This window comes from Agelaius tricolor, unplaced genomic scaffold (assembly GCF_023055355.1).
Source record: "Agelaius tricolor isolate 1412-34295 unplaced genomic scaffold, bAgeTri1.0.p SCAF_11, whole genome shotgun sequence".
NCBI lineage: Eukaryota > Metazoa > Chordata > Aves > Passeriformes > Icteridae > Agelaius > Agelaius tricolor.
The window spans coordinates 13,312,422-13,331,254 of NW_027269271.1; the positions used below are offsets into that span (position 1 = coordinate 13,312,422).

General features: G+C 41.3%; 1 long non-coding RNA gene across 1 annotated transcript; it reads right to left on the minus strand.

The window, feature by feature from the left end:
* Nucleotides 1-3,206: 3,206 nt before the first annotated feature.
* Nucleotides 3,207-18,452, minus strand: LOC139594299 (uncharacterized). The gene is made up of 8 exons (XR_011680583.1): nt 18,022-18,452; nt 14,807-14,861; nt 13,697-13,839; nt 13,159-13,300; nt 12,367-12,435; nt 7,723-8,801; nt 4,186-4,286; nt 3,207-3,501 (listed from the first exon to the last, which is right to left on the minus strand). It is a non-coding gene; the product is annotated as an uncharacterized lncRNA (long non-coding RNA).
* Between the last annotated feature and the right edge of the window lie 381 nt (nt 18,453-18,833).

An 18,833-nucleotide genomic window follows, 5' to 3' on the forward strand; every position in this document is an offset into this window, starting at 1 on the left:
GACAGTGCAGGGAGACATGGCATCAACATCATTAAAATTCATATTTGCACAAGGATTAGTGGCTTCTATTACACATAAAGATATTCTCCACAAATTCTGGACAAGAGCTAGAAAAGACCCTCAGAGGACACTTGTGCTTCAAATATTACACTGACCCCCATCTGCTCTGGACTTACCAGGATTAAACCTGTGAGCTGCCACCTGACTCCTCTTGGAGGTATTTAACTTCAAAACTCAAAGCCTCTAAACCTCCTTAGGCTACTATGTAACACTGAAAATGGCTCCCAATGGCTTTGGATGGCTCCAAAGTTTCATCATAAATTTTTAGGCATGAAAATGCTGGTTTTGGGTAAAAAACCTCCCACATCCTACTAGGTTGAGAAGTAAAATATGAAAAATTTTCAGAAGCCACTAACCAGTTTTTCTGCCTGTCCTGTTTTTGAAGAAAACTAAAAACTGTTTGGAAGCAATCCTATGCAGAAAACAATTTGCATATGCCAACCTGCTTACAGATCTCCTCTTCTCTCCTAAAGGCCAGCAGTGTCTCTGCTTGATCCAATTACTGCATTGCACAGCTTATCACACTGACCCTTTTCTTTTCCTCCTTATCTTCAGAGCTGAGCCTCATTAAGGAGAAATATAACTTGTCCAGTCAGAGTTAAATCCAAACTCTTGGGTTAGTTCTGTATTTGGAGGCAGCCTTAAGATGAGGGAACTTCCATTCAAGACAAAAGCAGCCTCCTGGTACTCACTCTCTTCCATGGATTTGTGCCATTTGGAGTACTTGTGTTTGCCATATTGTTTTCCCCATTTTGTCACTAATAAAGATTAATATTTATATATGTGTTTGCACATACACATGTTTCTATGAAATGTCTTTCAGTACTCTGGTAAAACAGCAGGAAGATATTTTCCAATGGACTGAAAAGGTCTCTGGGGTATTTTTCACTCTGCTTCTCCAAAATGTCAGAAATATCAATGAAGTGATGCTTGAAGTGAAAATGTAGCAGTGTCCTATCTTTAAGCTGGAATCATTCTGAGCAGACAGAGGTCCTATTCCTTTAAATTCTTCCTCCCCTTCAATTTTAACTCTCTTGTGCAGCCTCTCAGACATACAATAAGAAATAACCTACAGTTTTATTTCCCTACAAAAGCATTCAAGAAAAATGAATACTCCAGCTTCTCTGGGTCAGAACATTTCCACTGTAACACTTCACATAAACACAGAGCAATGGCTTACATACTAATTTGGTTCCTTGTTTAAGATGTAAAAGCAAGACTTGCAGAAGCAATGCACCTAGTGAGCTTCAAACCTGCAGTGAAGCCCAGCACTGCCTGCCTGGCCATGGCTCTCCATGGCAATGTGCCTCTCCCTGCTGCTGCCCAGCACAGGCAATCCCTTCAGCCTTGTCCAGTGCCAGGGGGGCTGGATGGATGCAAGGATTTCCTGGGCAGTACACGGCCTTTCCTTGAGTCTCTGCTCAGCTGGTTAAACCTGTGGCATGACCGTCATGCTTGCATTACCCCACATTCATGGAGCACAGCACCTTCCCAAAGCCAGCAGAGCCACAAAGGTTCTAAAATAATAAACCAAATACAAATACAAATAAAACTATATTAAAAAAAAAAAAAAAAAAAGCTCAGGGTCCTGGGTTGGGCTGCTCTTCAGCCTTGGGGACAGCAATGCAAGAAGGATTTAAGGAGCTGTTCAGGAGCCAGTGTGTGGCTGGATGGGCTGATTAGCCTTGGCACAGATCCAGTGATGCCAGATCCAGGGTAATTTTCAATACAAATGGGAACACAATGCAGGAAGCCACAACCCATCTGTATGAAAAGTTAGGTCTGCAGAGTTTATTAGTCTGGGCTTCTGGCCACAAGAAAATACCTAATTTGCTTCTGGACTGCATCTAGCCCTGGGAACCACACAGGAGGTTTTTGCTGGGCTACATGTAAGCAGTGAGCAGATGTCACCTTGATTATCCTCTGTTATATATATCTTTAAGCAGGCCAGGCTGTTTTGCACCAGCAGCTTTCATGATGCATAATTAGTGCAGATAAATAAAGGATGAGGTGGGCAAGCATTTCTTACATTTATTCTTGCATAGATGAGCTGTACTTTATCTGTAATCCTGCAAAAAGAGCTGTGTGCAGCCTGACAAACAGCTGGATAGCATGGCTCCCCATGCACAGCCCATCCCAGGCTGGAGGGGAGGAGCACTGGGGGTTAAAGAAGGATGCTCCAGGGGCAGAGAAGGCCAGGCTGCTGTGGGCTGGAGAAAGCCAGCCAGGAGCAGAGGGGCTGTGCCCCAGGGAGCCCACTGGCCCCCACACCAGTGACAGCCACACCAGTGCTCAGGGCCCTCTTTTATATGGCCTTGAAATTAGCTGCAGAAAGGCAAACGGGGGATTATTCAACATCCTGCCACAATTCTGGGAAAGACAGCACAATTCAGGTCTGCTCCTCCCTTCCATTAATATGCTGGGAAGGCACAGAAAGGATTCAGAGCAGCCTGGCCTTGAAGGGATGAGACCCAGGTTTTGCTGTCATGCCACATTAAAGCATCGGGCTCCTGTTGCAGATGAAGGTACATGTTAGGTACCACACTGCTCAGTCCTGACAGGACTGTGGCACTTTTAAACATGACCAGAAGCAAGATTTCAGATACCATGGAAGTTTCAATGTCAGAAATACAGGTGCCTCCTAATTTAGTCCCATCAAGGGCTGAGCTTCTGCTCAGTGTGCATTTGGAGGAGCACAGTTTGACAGGTGGAGGTGCTCAAAGTGGGGCTGAGGTGTACAGGAAATCTGGCAGTACGTCTGCAAACTTCAGCCTTGTGCAAGTCACTTACTTAAAGTTCATTTTTAAGCTCAAACCCTCCAGTATCTCCCTGTAGTAGCATTTGAATGTCATAATTGTAATAAGACACACAAACCAAACTAAATAAACCAACCAAAAGAAACACAACCAAAAATCTCTGAACACATGAACTGCAGAAATGTGCACTCTGCTTTTCCTGTGTGAAATCTGGGCACTTTGTGAGTTTACATGCTCCAGCCAGCTGTGCAGCAGAAGTGCCAGCAGACAAACAACCCCCAGCTCCCCAGGCTGGGCATTCTCAGCCCCACAGCAGCAATCTGGAAGCAGGGAATGGCAGCAGGGTCCGTGCACTCACAGACAAGTTAGCACCACTGATGGTATTCAGAAAACGTGCTTATCATACAACTCTTTCAAATATCCCCTCCAGTTCCCAGTTTCTTCTTACCTGTGTGCCTGGTGCAGTCTGTGCCAGGACACGGTGCTGTGTGTGGCTGGTGCCCCAGCACTGATCCTGTGAGGCCCAGAGCTCCCTGGGCAGGCTGGATGGCAGCAGGATGGGCCACATCCTCTGTTTCCCCTCTCCACAGTCCTTCCCATGCAGCCTTGCCTGAACTTCCCAAGCTGCTGATCTCCATTCACAGCCCCATCCATGACTCCAGGCTGATGAACAGTTGCTGCTTTCCTACAGAAATGGGTGCAAGGAGACTTTTTTTCCACCAGAGAAATGTTGCTCCTTTTTCAGACTCTGCTTCTATGGGAAAGCATGCTTGAAGCTGTAAAAAGTGTTAAGCAGTATCCCAGGTTACCTTTTAACAGGAGAGCATTACCTTCCTCTTTCACCCTTCCCTTACAGTCCTGAGAACACCTGAAATTGCCACTGTCTGTGGTGTAGTGAGACAGAAAAGCTGTGTCTCACATGGTGAGGCACTGGATCACTGCACTGACTTTTATCTTCAGCAACAGGCTCCATGTATATCAGGACACAGTTTAAAAGGAATGATCATCTTTTTAATAGATCACATACTGAGTCGCAAGCTACATATTCAACAGAAAATCAAGCTAATTGCTCACTTCTTCTGAGATATCCCTGAAGGATAATCGACGTCTGCAGAGCTGTTTCTTAGTTGGAAACTAAATAATTAAGCTGAAGAAATGCATTTCTCTTTCAAGTTTCTCTCTGTATTTTCTTTTATTCTTCTTTGTACCAGATATGTCAGAATGAACATAAGCTATTGACTTTAATTAAAAATTAAAATTAGCTCTAGTTTTATTTGTTAAATCCACAGCTGTAAAACAAAAGAGACTGTCAAGACAGAAAGAGAAAACAGTCCAACCTTTCTGCCAGTTCCCATCCCTACACACTTACCCAGCAAATTGTACACACACCACACATCATCTTCTTCCTGCATGTAACTCAGCAGTCTTCAGCAGGATTTACTGCACTTGGAATTCAGCTTATAACTACAGCTGTGTGGAATATAAATAAAGAAATGGACTGTGCCACATGATAGATTTGTGAATCCCCCAAATTTGATAGGAATCTTCTTTATTAATTTAACCTATTACTGGCTAATTGCTTATGTAATATAAATCTGCAAAGGTCAATCACCAAACAATAAGAAGGTATGAAACACTAACAAGTCCTAATACAATAAGAATGTAAATCAATAGTCTAAATGAAGCCTTGTATTGCCAATGATGCATGAAAATGTATTATTGTCAGGGACTACAAGCATGGGTTTCACTGAAAGCAATAAAATAAAAAGCCATGTCTTTTGAGAGGAAGACAGTATAAACAGCATCTGTAAATACTGACTGTACAATGAACTTTTCCAAAAGGGCAGCTTCAAGAATAGGCCCTTTCACTGAAAGATACTTTCTTGCACAGAAAGTAAAAGGAAAAATGTGCTGATACAATAAAGAAATACTTGACAAAGGCCAGCTCTGAACTACATTGATGTAAGAGAAGAACTAGTTTTTTTATATTTAATACTGCATCTTAAACATATGTAAATAACTACTTCAATACATTAAACTTTAAAGCTGTTTCTAAAGCTGCAGCCTCACTCCAGACAGAACCCTACAGGTAACTCCTTTCAAACAACTGTGCCAAGAGGCCAGAGTTATTGCAGATGTGCACAGCTGGAGGAGGAAGCAGACCCCTCACCTGGAGGCTCACTGCACCTATTGCTGTATACAGCAATTCAGCAATTCAGACAATTCCCATTTAGAAAATTCCGGCCTTCTTGAGTTTCGAACTGGTTCAGATAAATGTTAAGGAAAAACACTATTTTTAACCCAGCTCTTAATTCTAAAAGGCTGCTGAAGAGTGTTGTGTTAGGAGGAGCAATTTAGCTTTATTAAGCAGCCTGCCACGGGCTGGGTGAGCTCAGAGAAGCCTCGTGCAGCAGCAGAACTCAGTCTAGAACCCATCCCTGGGAGCTGAGCTGACACACTGCAAGGAAGGGTGTCACACACTCAGCCCCCAAGCCAGACATCCCATTTCACCTCTGATATTATTGAAGGGATTTCTCATGGCAGCAGAAGTTTGGCAAATATACTTCTCAAAATATGTTTGTGTTTCTCCATTTTCATTAAGATTCTATGCCAAACTGCCAATTGTGAGGGTCATTTTACTTCCATGGCATTGTTAGAATATATTTCACAAGCAGTGTAGACAGCACTTACTGTGAAATCTGTATTTCTTATTTTCCTGCTGGTAGGAAAATAGAACACTTAAAATCAGTTGGGAACCTGAAGAGTTAGACCTGCTACAGGCAGGTCTAAATTGCTATTATAAAAAGGTCCATTAGCAGGTTTGATCTGAGCAAAGAGGGTGTGCTAGTTTACCATATTAGTGTGATTTCTTCCCAACCAAAGTCTGCTCATGAATTTCAGCAGTATTGAATTAAAGGAATCTGGTTTTAAGGCCAGGCATGGATACTGGAAACAGTCACATAATAATCTACTCTTATGGTTTAGGCAGAAAAAAAGGAAGCATTATTCTTTCTGAACATTTCCTTCCTCTTTATATCTTCAGATACTCTGCTTTTGCTAAGGTCATTGCATGAATTTAAGATACACCATTCTGGAAACTAAATTAGCCCTCATTTACTGGGAAGTTGAATGCAGCCAGACTAATGGTGGTGCAAATATAATTGGTTCCCAACATGTGTCAGTGTGTATACTCCTCAAGCCACGGAAAAGATGCATTATGGGACTAATTTTTAAATGTTAATGGATATTGGATGTTTGCCAGACACCCAGCTGTGCACAAAACATTGAGATGGTAAATAGCTCTTGATCTGTTTAGAAACAAATTATAATGGCTGTTTGGATTCCACATGACTGAAGGCATGGTAACCAGCACAGGCTCACAGGCTGACCCTATTAACTGCACTAAGGGGAATGCGCTGATTTTTAAAATCAGAATAAGAGACATAAAATAAGGCTATTAAGATGCCATTTAAATTATTTTAGATTAATATTAAACAAACAACATCTCAACAACAACCCACAGCACCTGTTACCATTGCCTACATGAACTAACTTACTTAAGGGACTTATTTTTTGCTAGGTTTCCTTGGGAGGATGTAAAAAAGAAATGCTTTGATCACACAATTAATTTGATTCTAAAGCTGAGGTCTGAGTGAAAAGCTTACGTGCACTTATAGAATAAAATCTCTCCTGCCACACATCAACAATGTGCCTCAGTTAGATGCACCAAGGAATAAGATCTCCCTTTATTTGATATGTAATTTTACATATCATAATTTTAATTTAAGGTCTACAAATATCAGTATTTGCAGGAAATTCCCTACTTGAAATGTCTTACTAACTGTATTCATTTGGTCAGCACAACCCAACAGGGAATTTTTAATCAGCTGGATTAGGTGCTTTTGATTACTATACCATAGCATTAGCAGAAAGCACCATTTTGCAAGTGAAAAATATACTAATTGTCAGCAACACAGGAGAGCTCTTTTCCATAAACCTCTGTGTTCAGCAGTTTGAGACAAATAAATAAGACTGTCACATGTATATTAGGCGAGCTTCCCCTTTAGGATTTTGTTGCTGAGTCTGAAAAATTCTGAAAAAAAGTCCACACCAAAATTTCACCATAAAACCCCACAATACAGGAGGCAATTCCAAGCAGAGGGTACAGTTTCATTTCATCAACAGGGAATGACTCAAGACTGCCTAAGAGCTGACTGTGCAATATCATTAAATCACAGACTATCACTAATGCCAAATTTGTACTCCCCAAGTAACTCTGCAGTTGCAGCTTTGTATCTTGAATTTGTTCTTCCCAGCATCTATCCTGTAGGTTGTTTTTAACTGGGTGCTTTCTGCTAATCTGGGTACCTCATGTAGCTCACTGTCTAGGATCAGAAACACACTAATGTATTAGGAAAGGAAGCCTGAGAGTTACTTCTCAGACTTCTTCAAAATTCATTTTCTCTTTCTCAAAAGAATGTTGCTGTCTCCAGATGCAGAACATCTATGAAAATAAAAGCATCCTGACCATTAGGAGATGTGCTGTTCTTAGAGGTGCCATCAAAACGTGCCAAAGGAGGATATTTTTTCCTGACAGCTCCAAAGTCTTGATCCATTCTTACAGAGTACATAGAGGCCTTGGAGGAATGTTTTTCCCTACTGCCAATTTCAAGTGACAAGAAAATGAGACGACAAAACACAAAACCAAACGCCTCCCCTTCCTCAGCCCTGCAAGTGAGCAGCCGCGAGAGGCGGTGCGGCCCCATGGAGACGGGCCCAGGCACTGCTGCCATCCTCAGCCCTGAGCACACGGCTGCAGGGGCACCAGGACAGCCACAGCAGGGGAGTTTTGCTCTCCCAAACAGTCCAGGCACTCCCAGGGCAGGAGCCACACAAACAGCCTTACCTTCTCCTGCCAGCAGAACATGAGAAAGTCTGAGCACTGTCTGCAGCTACAGCAATACTGGGGAAGAGTCTGGGTTTGGACTTGTGAGCTTTGGCAGTGAATTGTTCTTGGAAGAGGGCAGCTGAGGTGGTAACCAGATCTCCTCTGAGCTTCAGGAGGGAGGACTTTATGCCTCTGACACTGCACTGAGATCTGCTGCGCTGCCTCCACTGATGCCAACAGGCGAAACACGAGGAGATGATGTCCCACAGGAGCCAGATGGGTGCAAACAAGATCCTTGCTCATTCCTCATCCTGGCTGGGGGCTTGGGAGTGTGCCCACAGCCACGTGGATTTCACACCTTTATAATGCTGTAGCATCATCCGTAGCAGCTGCAAGCAGACAAACAATTGAAGTTCCCCTTCCTAGTAAATCACTGACTCAACATCAGAATTCAGACAGCACAGCTACTTCAAGGATCAAGCTATAACTTCAGTTATGTTAGCATAAATCTGAAATAATTCTGCTAAGGCTGGAGAATCTATTCTTAATTTTCAAAAGCAAATGAGAACAGTCTGACCAGCAGCATTCAGGGTTTGAATGACCTACATACAAAGTGTGTTTTTGCAGATACAGAGTAATTTCATTAGAGTACCCTGCAAAATCTTTTATTTGCATAGCTTGTTTCCATTTCTTTTTAGTGTAATGAGATTTCATGATGAAAGTCAAATACAATCTAGTATAGCAAAAGTGCATGTTACACTGATCCTAATAAGCCCAATGAAAATCAATAATGCTGCTAGTTTCCCTGAAATCAGCCTACATAAGCTCCAAGCACCGTGTTCTGCCTAGAGCAGAGTATTAGCAGCTTATATAAGACAGATATTTCCTAGTAGAAAATCTGAAAACAGCCACAGTTGTGAAAGAGAAAATAAATAGCTGTTACAAATACCACAAAAAACTTGGGATCATTGCCTCCTGTCCTTAAGGTGTGGATAAAAGATCAGTTCCCTTTTCATCCAGTCACCAGCTGTACCAAAGCCCTGCGCTGGCTGCAGCCTGCATGAGGGGGAGTCCCCACACCCTGGCTTCTCTGTGCCCTGCAAAAGAAAAACAGCATTGTCCACCCATCTGCTGGAAAAGGAGGAGAAATTTTGCTCAGAGAGCAGAAGCCCCATTTTTGCTGGTATAGAAATGAGGGTTATAATAACACTGGGGGAAAAAAGTCAAGCCCACTGTCTCAAGGAGTAGTATTAAAAATTCAGGCAACCTGATGCAATGAACTTTGCCAAGATGCATGTATCATCTATCATATTTCACTCCTCTTGCTTGCGGCCTGCCCTGCATTCAGTAATGGGAAATGCTGAGCTAAGGGGGGAAGAGAGGCAGGTCTGAAAGCAAAGACAAGAACACACAAATGTCAGGAGACAGAAAAAGACAATTCATCTATATGTTATATAGTATATCTGTGAGCAATAGCCATCATTACAGAGATTTTCACTCTGCATGTATTTCAAATAAAATCCTTCTTTGAAGTTTGCTTCTTCTTAAATAAGCTAATAAATGGAGGAAGCTTAAAATATAATTTACATTGCATTAGCAGGCTATTTTTTATTTGCATAAGAAAACGTTTCTCTGTAATGATCTACCTTATGAATGACCTGGGGAAATAATTTCAGGTTGCTTTAAAATGCAACCATTTGTTTCTTATTGGTGAGTTCAATTTCACTAAAAGTTATGGAGTGAGCAGCAATTTGCAATATTGGATAGCCAAAGGTGCATAATTATTTCCAGTTTACTATTAAAATAATATTTAAATAATTCAGCATGCAGTTGCTTTTTCTTCTAATGATGTACTATTAACAGGTTGGCAGATTTGCAAGAGTGAAGCATTTTGTGAATTTTTTGAATTAGGAAATTCTTACAAATGTGAGCACAAGCCTTTATTTTGTGTAATGTTTGCATGGTAAAGTCTTCCCTCAGGACAAGAATAGATTGAATTTTTGCTAGTGTACAACTTCATGTAAGTAGCACATTTGTATTTATTTACCAAATGTAAGTAGGGTAATCCTGAATAAAATGATTGTACATAGGGACCAGGCATAGGTAGCATACAGCAAAACATGCCATGGCTACACCAGAGATGTACTTCTGCCTTCCACAGGGGATGGAGAGGCTCGTTCTGCCTGGTTCAGAGGTTGTAGCAGCTTCTGCCTGTACATCACAGGTGTACGGTACTGTTGCTATGGAGACGGGCTCAAATGAGCAGGAAATTTCATTTTGACAAAGTTCTATTCTTGGGCAGAGGAAGAAGGCTCTATTTTCAGCATCACATATGGCATTTTTTAATGTTTGAGACACAAGTTCTGTAAACAACAACAGACTCGAAGAGCAAATTGCATTTTCCCTCCTGATGCCAGCACCTGAAAAGATCCCCTTGGAGCTGGTGGTGCAGCTGGGAACATTCCCTGCTCAGAGCCCTGCTCTGTCCAGAGTGCTGGGAACATCCCAGCTGGGAACACCCATCCCTGCCTGGAGCCCTGCCCTGTCCAGAGTGCTGGGAACATCCCAGCTGGGAACACCCATCCCTGCCCGGGCCCTGCTGTGTGCAGGGAGCTGGGAACATCCCAGCTGGGAACACCCATCCCTGCCCGGGCCCTGCCGTGTGCAGGGAGCCCCAGCAGGGAGCGGGGCAGGGATGCAGGAGCAGCTCCCGAGCTCCCACCGACCCTGCCTGGCCCGGCCATCCCTGCCCCAGGAACCAATGGCCAAACCAGCGGGGCTTGAGTCAGCTGGAAAGTGGGGAATTGCAGGTGAAATGGTTCATTAATGTTAACTTGTGTAAAAATATTAATGTTTGTTAAACAAAGAAATCAAACTTTTTAAATGGAAGATCTTTTCAATGTGATTAAACAGTGCTTTGAAAACAGTGAAATTAAATATTTCCACTTTTTCCAGTTCTCCACATAACAGGATTTATCAACCCTATCAATTCACTAGGGCTGAGAGAAATTTTCTAAGCAATTCCACAGATCAGAACCTGCATTTTTTAGGAGAAAGAGGATTTGACTGAAAGCTGCCTCCCAGTTCTCTTCATTAAGGTGAAAGCAAAGACAGTATCACGGCGTGGAGAGCATCTGAAGTAGTTGCCTCCTCTTTTTCTTTAACCCCCAGCCCTCAGCAGCACCTGCTGCCCCAGGGACATCCCAAGGTGGGGATCCATGGCTTTCCTCAGCTCCTGCCCTGTGAGCCTCCTCAATCCAGTGTGTGCTCCATCCACAGATGGAACAAAATCTAATTGTGGGCAAAGACAGTGGGGGGATAAAAGCAGGAGGAGGTCTGGAGATGGCACAGAGTTGCCAAAGGGCAATGGAGCCCCTTGCCTGGGGGCTGAGGGGAGGAAAGTTCACAGGTCATTTGGCAAAGAAGGATCAGGAGATATTTGTGGTGGTGGTGGAGGTGTTTTGTTGATATTTTTGTTTGGTGATTTGTGGTGGGTTTTTTCCTTTCCAATTTAAATCTCAGTATTTGAAAGCTCCTGGCTATTTACATCTAGCAGCCTTATGCAAACAGTTAATGTACACAGACCTTTCTGGGATCATGGGAATTTTTTCGGCTCTAATTTGTAGCAAAAATAATTTAAATACTAAGGAATTCACTACTACTCTTAGACTTTATGCAATGACTGGAAAGTGCAGAGTATTAAAAGCCTTTTAACTCAGAAACACCTTTCCTTATTATAACTAATGTCTCACTCAAAAAGCCATGGTGAAACCAATTCTGCTTCTGGCATATATTAAGCAGTAGTCATTGCTGGGAAGGCCTGTTGGCAAAACTGAGCCTTTAGCTATCATAATTCTTTCCTTAAACTATATCTTAACTTCCATAAATAACCAATGAAGTGGAATCTCCTTTTGCACCTCAATATTTTGTTCTTTTATTACAAAAAAAAAAAAAAAAAATCTATTTTGTACCATAATAATATCACTTGCCACAATAAAAAACAAGGATTAGCTTCTCCCCCATCCCCTCCTGCACCAAGCACCTAGACTGCAGTAAGATAAAGAAAAACCAAAGAAAATGAAAAATATAAACAGTTATACTGGTAAATTGAAACATTTACTATCTTGGGCGGAAAACCTATTATTAAAAAAAAAAAATACCTGAGATAGTGTCAGGCAGTGTGACAATGAAGATGTCACTACTAAACAGGACTTTTCAGTCTCCTAGCTGTCAATAATTAATACATTATTTACACTTGCACATTCTCATTTCCCAGCTTTCAAGATTTCATTTACGCTCTGATCCTTTGCTTAGCAGAAAACTTAACATCATTGCGACCTTCCTCTTCCTGACACCATGCACCTATCAAACAGAGAAGGGGAATGGCATCTAATATGTGCATTTTTTAAAGGAGAAAGCATCAGTTACTGGAAGAAGTGACAAATGCCAGTGTTTGCCACAATAAAATGGGAGTGAACCGAAAAGAAAAATCGATTAAGAAACCATCTTACTAATACTGTTTGTGAGGGCCCCAGCATTTGCATGTTTTAGGGAAATATAGCTGAATGTTTTTAATTAAAAGCCAAAGGAATTAGCAAAGCTGTGAAAGCCATGCCACAAACTGCAGACAACATTATGTTAAAGGTAAAACATTTTGACTACCTGAAATTAAGATATTCTGTTAGGTTGAAACAGCATTTTCCTCATCATGCTGGGGAGGTACAGCCACTCCTAGGAGAAACAGTGTCAGACAGTCATATGAGATGTAAATCACTGCTACATCACACTGTACATAAATGTACATATTTGTTTAGTATAAGGATATGCAAACTATCAGCATAAAATTTAACATATGGTAAAACTATGCTGTAAGCAAGGATTGCCACAACCATAGGTGACTGGGATAATCCTTTTGAAGTCAGTGCAGTGCCAAATTTAATGTTGAAGTTAATTTTTCTGTTTTGAAAAAAAAGTGTTTTGGACCTATCCTGGCACATTGGGGCCAGACAATGGACGATCTTGAATTGAGAAAACCACATAAATTTGTGATTTGGGCTCTCAGGAAATTTTTCTGTTGACTTCAGTGGTTTTTGGAGCATGTCCTCAGTGCAATCAAAAACTATTGGGAATAATGGCAGCAATAATCCTGCTCCAAAGGAGGAAATGCTGGGAAAAGGAAATAGCCCAGAGATGCTTTTCCACATGCCAAACAAGTTACTTTGTCATTTTTTGGGTGAATTGAGTTTATGGTCATAATTGAGAAGACCTTCTTCCAAGTCTGTAGAAATGTGAAGCTCTGCTGTTACTTTCTGGTAACTTTGCAGAAGGCGCTGCATTGTCTCAGCCAAGCAGGCACTCCCTCCAGCTGCAGTGTGGCTACACTGCCAGCACAGCAGGGCTGCCTCAGGCAGAAGAGATGATTTCTACAGCTGACAGGTTCAGAATTAACCATACCACTGGCTCCCTTGCTCTCTCCAAGCTCCTCTGCTGAGGGGTTGCCACAGTTCTTACACTCCTCTGTGATGGGGATGGCATCCTTGTTAGGCATGCAGAGGCCTGGCTGGATTTGGCACTTTCTGGAATTTCATCTCAGGACCTGTAAACAGAGAAAACACAGACACACTGGACAGCCTCTGCAAACTGCTGCACCATCTGCTTGGCAAAAAGGAGCACACCAGCCAGGAGGAAGCACTGAAGTGATGCAAACCTTGTCCAGTCTAAGGCTGGGGTTTGTCACTGTGTTCAGGCACTGTGGACACAGAAATCCACCTGAGGTGAACTTGAACTTCATTTCACCTAGGCACAAACACAGCAGCCATCCAAGGGTGCCATAAAATAATTGCAGTGATAACCATCTCCCACTTTCTTCTTGTACAGCCAGCATCAGCTGGCACTGTCAAAACCATGTAAACAGGGAGGTCTGCCTTAACTCTTATAACCACTCAAAAGTTAATATCTCATTAATTGACTTGCCATGGCAGGACATACTTACTCCAGTTTGAGCAGTCCTCTTTCCCTCATCATCAGCTGGTGATCTGCAGTTGGCACTGGAGTGGGCACAGGTTACTGCACCCGTGGTGACTGCTGCATCCTACATCCCCTTCTCTTCCCAACCAGCTTTACAACAACTGATTGCTACAATGCCATAAAAAAAAAAAAAGTAGTTAATATTCAGCAAAAGGAAGTTCATGCATTATTTTGCATTCAGAGAAATTAGTATCATTCTCTGCAAATAAAAATTTCCAGGATGAATTCTTGCATGCCAGTTCTTAGCCAGGAGCACAATATATTGGTTGAATTGTGTTTTCTTGTTAGCGATAGAGATTTTATGGCAGAGGCCCTGGCAATCTTTATGATGGAGGAGCAAACACTACTGCATCCACTCTGACATAAAAAGTAATCATTTCTGGAAGACTCTATCACAGTGAAAATTCCAGGCTGTCGACTGGATTCAAATTGGTGAGCACCCAAACTGTGCCCAAATGCCACCCATTTGCAAGATCTGCTCTGAATTCCTGAGCTATTAGGGGAAAGTAGTGTTTATGAGATGTGCCAGATTGATTGCATCAGCATGTAAATTCTTTTTTGCTTGTCACACAACAAATACACATGGAAATCAGACTAAAAATTTTCCTCCGCTGTCCTTATCTGTAAATACCTCCTGGACAAGTGATGGACCAGCTTTATTTAATGAGTTAAGAAAATAGATCACTTTCCCAATACAGTTGTTCCTCAGTTCTATTTGCTCTCATTTTTATGATTAACAGAAATATTAGTTACCAAATGAAGAGTTTGGCAATATGAGTAATTCTGAAGAAATGCTGTTCACTCATCAACGACAAGGGGAAGTCTAGCTCTCCCCTCATCACCATGCACACCTTTGACTGTGAGAGAACATTCTTGTAAGTGTAGCATGAGATTACTGCTCCAAAGAATGACTTGAACACAGCTGAACCCTCAGCTCCTTAGGCTCAAATTGGGAGAAAATACACCAGACACTTCTGAGGACAGAAGTCTGACTAGCCATGTTTCTGCTTCATAGCATGCGAGTAGTATGTGCCACAGATATCTCATGTATCATTTGGAGGATGAATTCATTTACCTGTGAAGTACTGAAAGGAGCAGGCTGTAAGGACCATGTGGCTGGGACAGCCTGCCTGAAGGGAGCAAAAGAAAGAAATGGCAGAGCTATTTAGAGACAGGAGGAAAAGAAACCATTGATGAGAACAGAAAGACTAAGGAAACAAAAGTAGGAGTGCCAGGGAGAGACCAGGAGACACCAGCATGGGACAGGGAGAGCAGTGCCCACCAGCAGGGCTGGCTCCCTGCTTCCCCTGCCACAGCTCACACTGCCTGGAAACAGGCACAAAACTGCTGCAATGAAGTGCATGGGTACTTACAGATAAACAAATGCGTGGGGTTACGGATCTGGTTAAGCAGAGGCATAAACAGAACTAAATACTAAGGGCAGGTCCATTAATGCTCTTCTCCAAATCACAGGCTTTTTCTTTTTATTTTTTTCTGGGTTTTTTTTAATGTTTTATCTTGAAAATAAGAGGAAACAGAAGCAGTTTTGGTTTTATATGGTCAGGCTTGCTGCTTTTGATAGTTTTGGAACATAGCTGCTGATCCATTTAGAAAATACAATTTGGCAGTGTCAGCCCACGCTGTGTGCCGGTCTGTCATGTGGGGGTGGGGATGGAGAAGGATCACAATGCAAAATGGGAACCGTGTGTTAAACCACAGTAACTCATCTCCAGAAGAGAAGTTTATGTAAATCACCATTAAAGCCTTTACTCTTGTTTGCTGATAAATTTATAGGCATTAGCATCAAGGTAGCAATCAGGATTCATCAGCTTTACTTTTTTTATAACCTGTTAGTCTCTGATAACTTCTCTCTTCAAGTGACATACTGTAACATTGTGCAGTATTAAATGATATGCACAAATAAGTACCTAATGGTAGATTTAAAGATATTGCAGCAGTCCAAGTTCTTTCATTTTCCTGATTATAATGGCATTTGCATAATGTATGAATTCAAACATTATTGCTGTTAAATAATGCATAAATATTCTCCCATGCTGAAATACATCTATTTCCTCTCCATGAATTATTTTGAATGTATCATTCAGTTGTTTTTCTATTTAAAAATGTAGTTAGAACTCTGCATATATCAGTATTATGACTGGAAGAAGTATCATCACAAGTAGTTGGCTAACACTCCAAACTGTAAATGAAGTATACATTATTAAATGGGCCATTCCTTCCTTCTTCAGAAAGCATTATCACCAGAATACAATATTTAGCATTTCTGAAATGTCAGAAAGAAATGTAGGTACATATTTGATAATCTGCCAGGTCTTAAGAAAGAAAAAAAGAAGAACAACATATTGTTACCGACCTGAAGGGAATATGAACATGGTCATATATAAAGAGATAAATCTGTAAGAGGGGATTGTGTGAGTTCTTGAATAGGTCTTTGTGAAACTAAGCACCTTCAACACCCATTGACTTCCAGTCCCATATCCCCCAGGTGATGGACCCTTTTATTTATATTTGACTCTGTAAAATGTGCCATCCAGCAAACTCTTAGATAAATTCTGTCAACACTGTCACAGAAGTCAGTTACATCAATGACAGATGACAGGATAAATAAGAGGACTTCAGGATCCAAGTAGCTAAAGTTGAGCACAAAAAAATTTAAGTCTGCACAACATCTAACCATAAAAATGTCAAAATGAAAAGAACATAAAATGTATGTCTCTCCTGGGTCTGTAGCCCCGCTGAAATGGTCAAAGAAGGTGAGGAATGTAATAAACACCCAAGGACACAAAAATATGTGGTCTCTATGCTTACCTAGAAATGTGCAAATGTACAATTTGCGTGCTTCACTCCAGTGTCGTTCCCCCCTGCTTGTGCCATTGCAAAATCTTATTTATGAAATATCTGCTTTTCTGCAATTGCAGTGCTTAAGTAAGATTTAAGTATTGACTTCTAATTGTGTTTCCTCTCTCTTTTCCCTCCTCTAAAACTGGTGATTCCTTTTTTAATTACTTTTTACTTGCCATGTAGACATGACTTAGTGTTTCAATTTGGGCTCTAACTTGCTGGATTCTATTGTCTCAGTCAATTTTCTGTTTGGTGAAAGTAGGAAATAATCAAGTCTCCAATAAACATCATCTTTTTTTTTAACATGTGTCATCTTTTACAATTTGTCATTATAATGCTAAAACACGTCTGCTTCATCAGTGCCATCACCATTACTTTACCCATATAAACCCACACACCTATACATACATATGTGCAAAGAAACTATTTATTCTGTCAAATAGATTTTCTGTCATTGCTCCTTCCTTTTCCCCTTTACTGGTGTCGATGGTAGAATAGAAATGCACTTTTAAAACCTAATAAATTGATCCAGCGGTGAAATGAACGCATTTTGCTTACACTTCTTTAAAGCGAGTTTGCATAAAATAGAGAACATTCTGAAATAGATTTGATCAACTTGAAACTACTGCAAATAAAGCACAGAAAATGTAGTTTCTTAAATTCAATACACTTGTTAAACCTAACAAAATGACTGTGAAAATTCATGTCAGTTTCTAGTGCATAGACATCTCAAAAAAAAAAAAAAGAAAAAGAAAAAGAGAAGTTACTGCACAAGTGCTTTTACCATGAATAAAGTCCTTGATTTTCAAGCCTGGCTATCACTACACAGATTGACCATGGAGCCATGAGCATATAGTTAAAAATACTTGTTTTACTTAGTGAAGATATCTTTATAGCTGAGCTGATAAGGAAAGACTCCACCCAGAACTGCCTAGTGAGAATTAACTCTTCTTTCCCTTTCCTGTGGGGTGTTTTCTTTCTGCAGAGAGATGGTTTTTCAAACCACTCTACTCCTCCCTCCTTGGGAGCAGAGCAGCATCCTGGGGCAGGCTGTGCCCAGCCCCTGCAGGGAGCTCAGCACCTGGTGCCCTTTGCTCAGAGCAGCAAGGGCCACGCTCAGGGCTAAGCCCAGGCAGTGAATCTGGGTTACTTTCTCTCTGGGAGAAACATCTGCAAGATGTAGCTGAGCTGGAATACTCTTTCTTCTCCTGTTTAAACAAATTGTCTTGATTCCCAATGTACAATTAGTGAAAGGCTGGAGGCAAATGGGTTCCCAGAGCAAAGCTGCCCTGTGTGATACGGGACATGCTGGACTTGACTAATTTTCACAAGTCATAAAGAAAGGACAAGGCAGGTGGAAAGATACACACTTGAGCTAAAAACACCTTTGTTTAATTCACAAATGAATTAATGAGGTATGAAACTCACCTCCTTATCTCATTGTGGGTTTGCTGTCAGGAGCAGAGGGGCACAGTGCAGAACAGTGACAAAAAAAGAGCAGCAGTGTACATCTGAAACACTTCTTCCCATGGGTCCCATGCTTTTGATTTCTGCCTTTAATACTGATAAGAAGTGACAGTAGTTGGATAAAACAATCAAAATTGGAGTTGAGGAGCTTATAAACCTCCTGACACTCCAATAAGCCAAAAGCCAATACAAACTTTAAAAAAAATCATATATCCATTTTGACTGTGCAAGGCCACACAAAGAGAACTGAAACACACTCAGAGGGCTAGAAGTTTATCTCTTGATTTGTTTTACTTTCATTTCATAAATTTTAAATAAAAAAAAATAAATGCTAAATTCTACATGGAGAAGTAAAATCTTTTATAATCTTTTAGACAGTTACAGCCAGTTCTCAGAAGAGCTTTATGCCTGCTGCTAAATGTCTACAAATCAATATTTAATATTTTGGAAGATGAAGTCTTAATTATCTATCTCCCCTTTAAGCATCAAACCATGTTTCATTGAAAATACAACTATTGTGCTTATTAACACTCCTTTTCCTGTGGGCCAGAGAGAAACACTTCCAAGCACATTTCTTGCCTGACTTTAATTTCACCTGATTTTATTCATCTACAAGCTGATCTTGGATGGTTTCTAAAAACCCCTGCCACAGTCAATGGCACATCCAAGCACTTTGGGCAAGGTGTTGTTTCAGGTAACACTGTGAGCTGAGATTTGCTGTCATTCCCCAGTGCCCCCAAGCTGGCACTTAAACTTGTTCTTACATGTGTTTA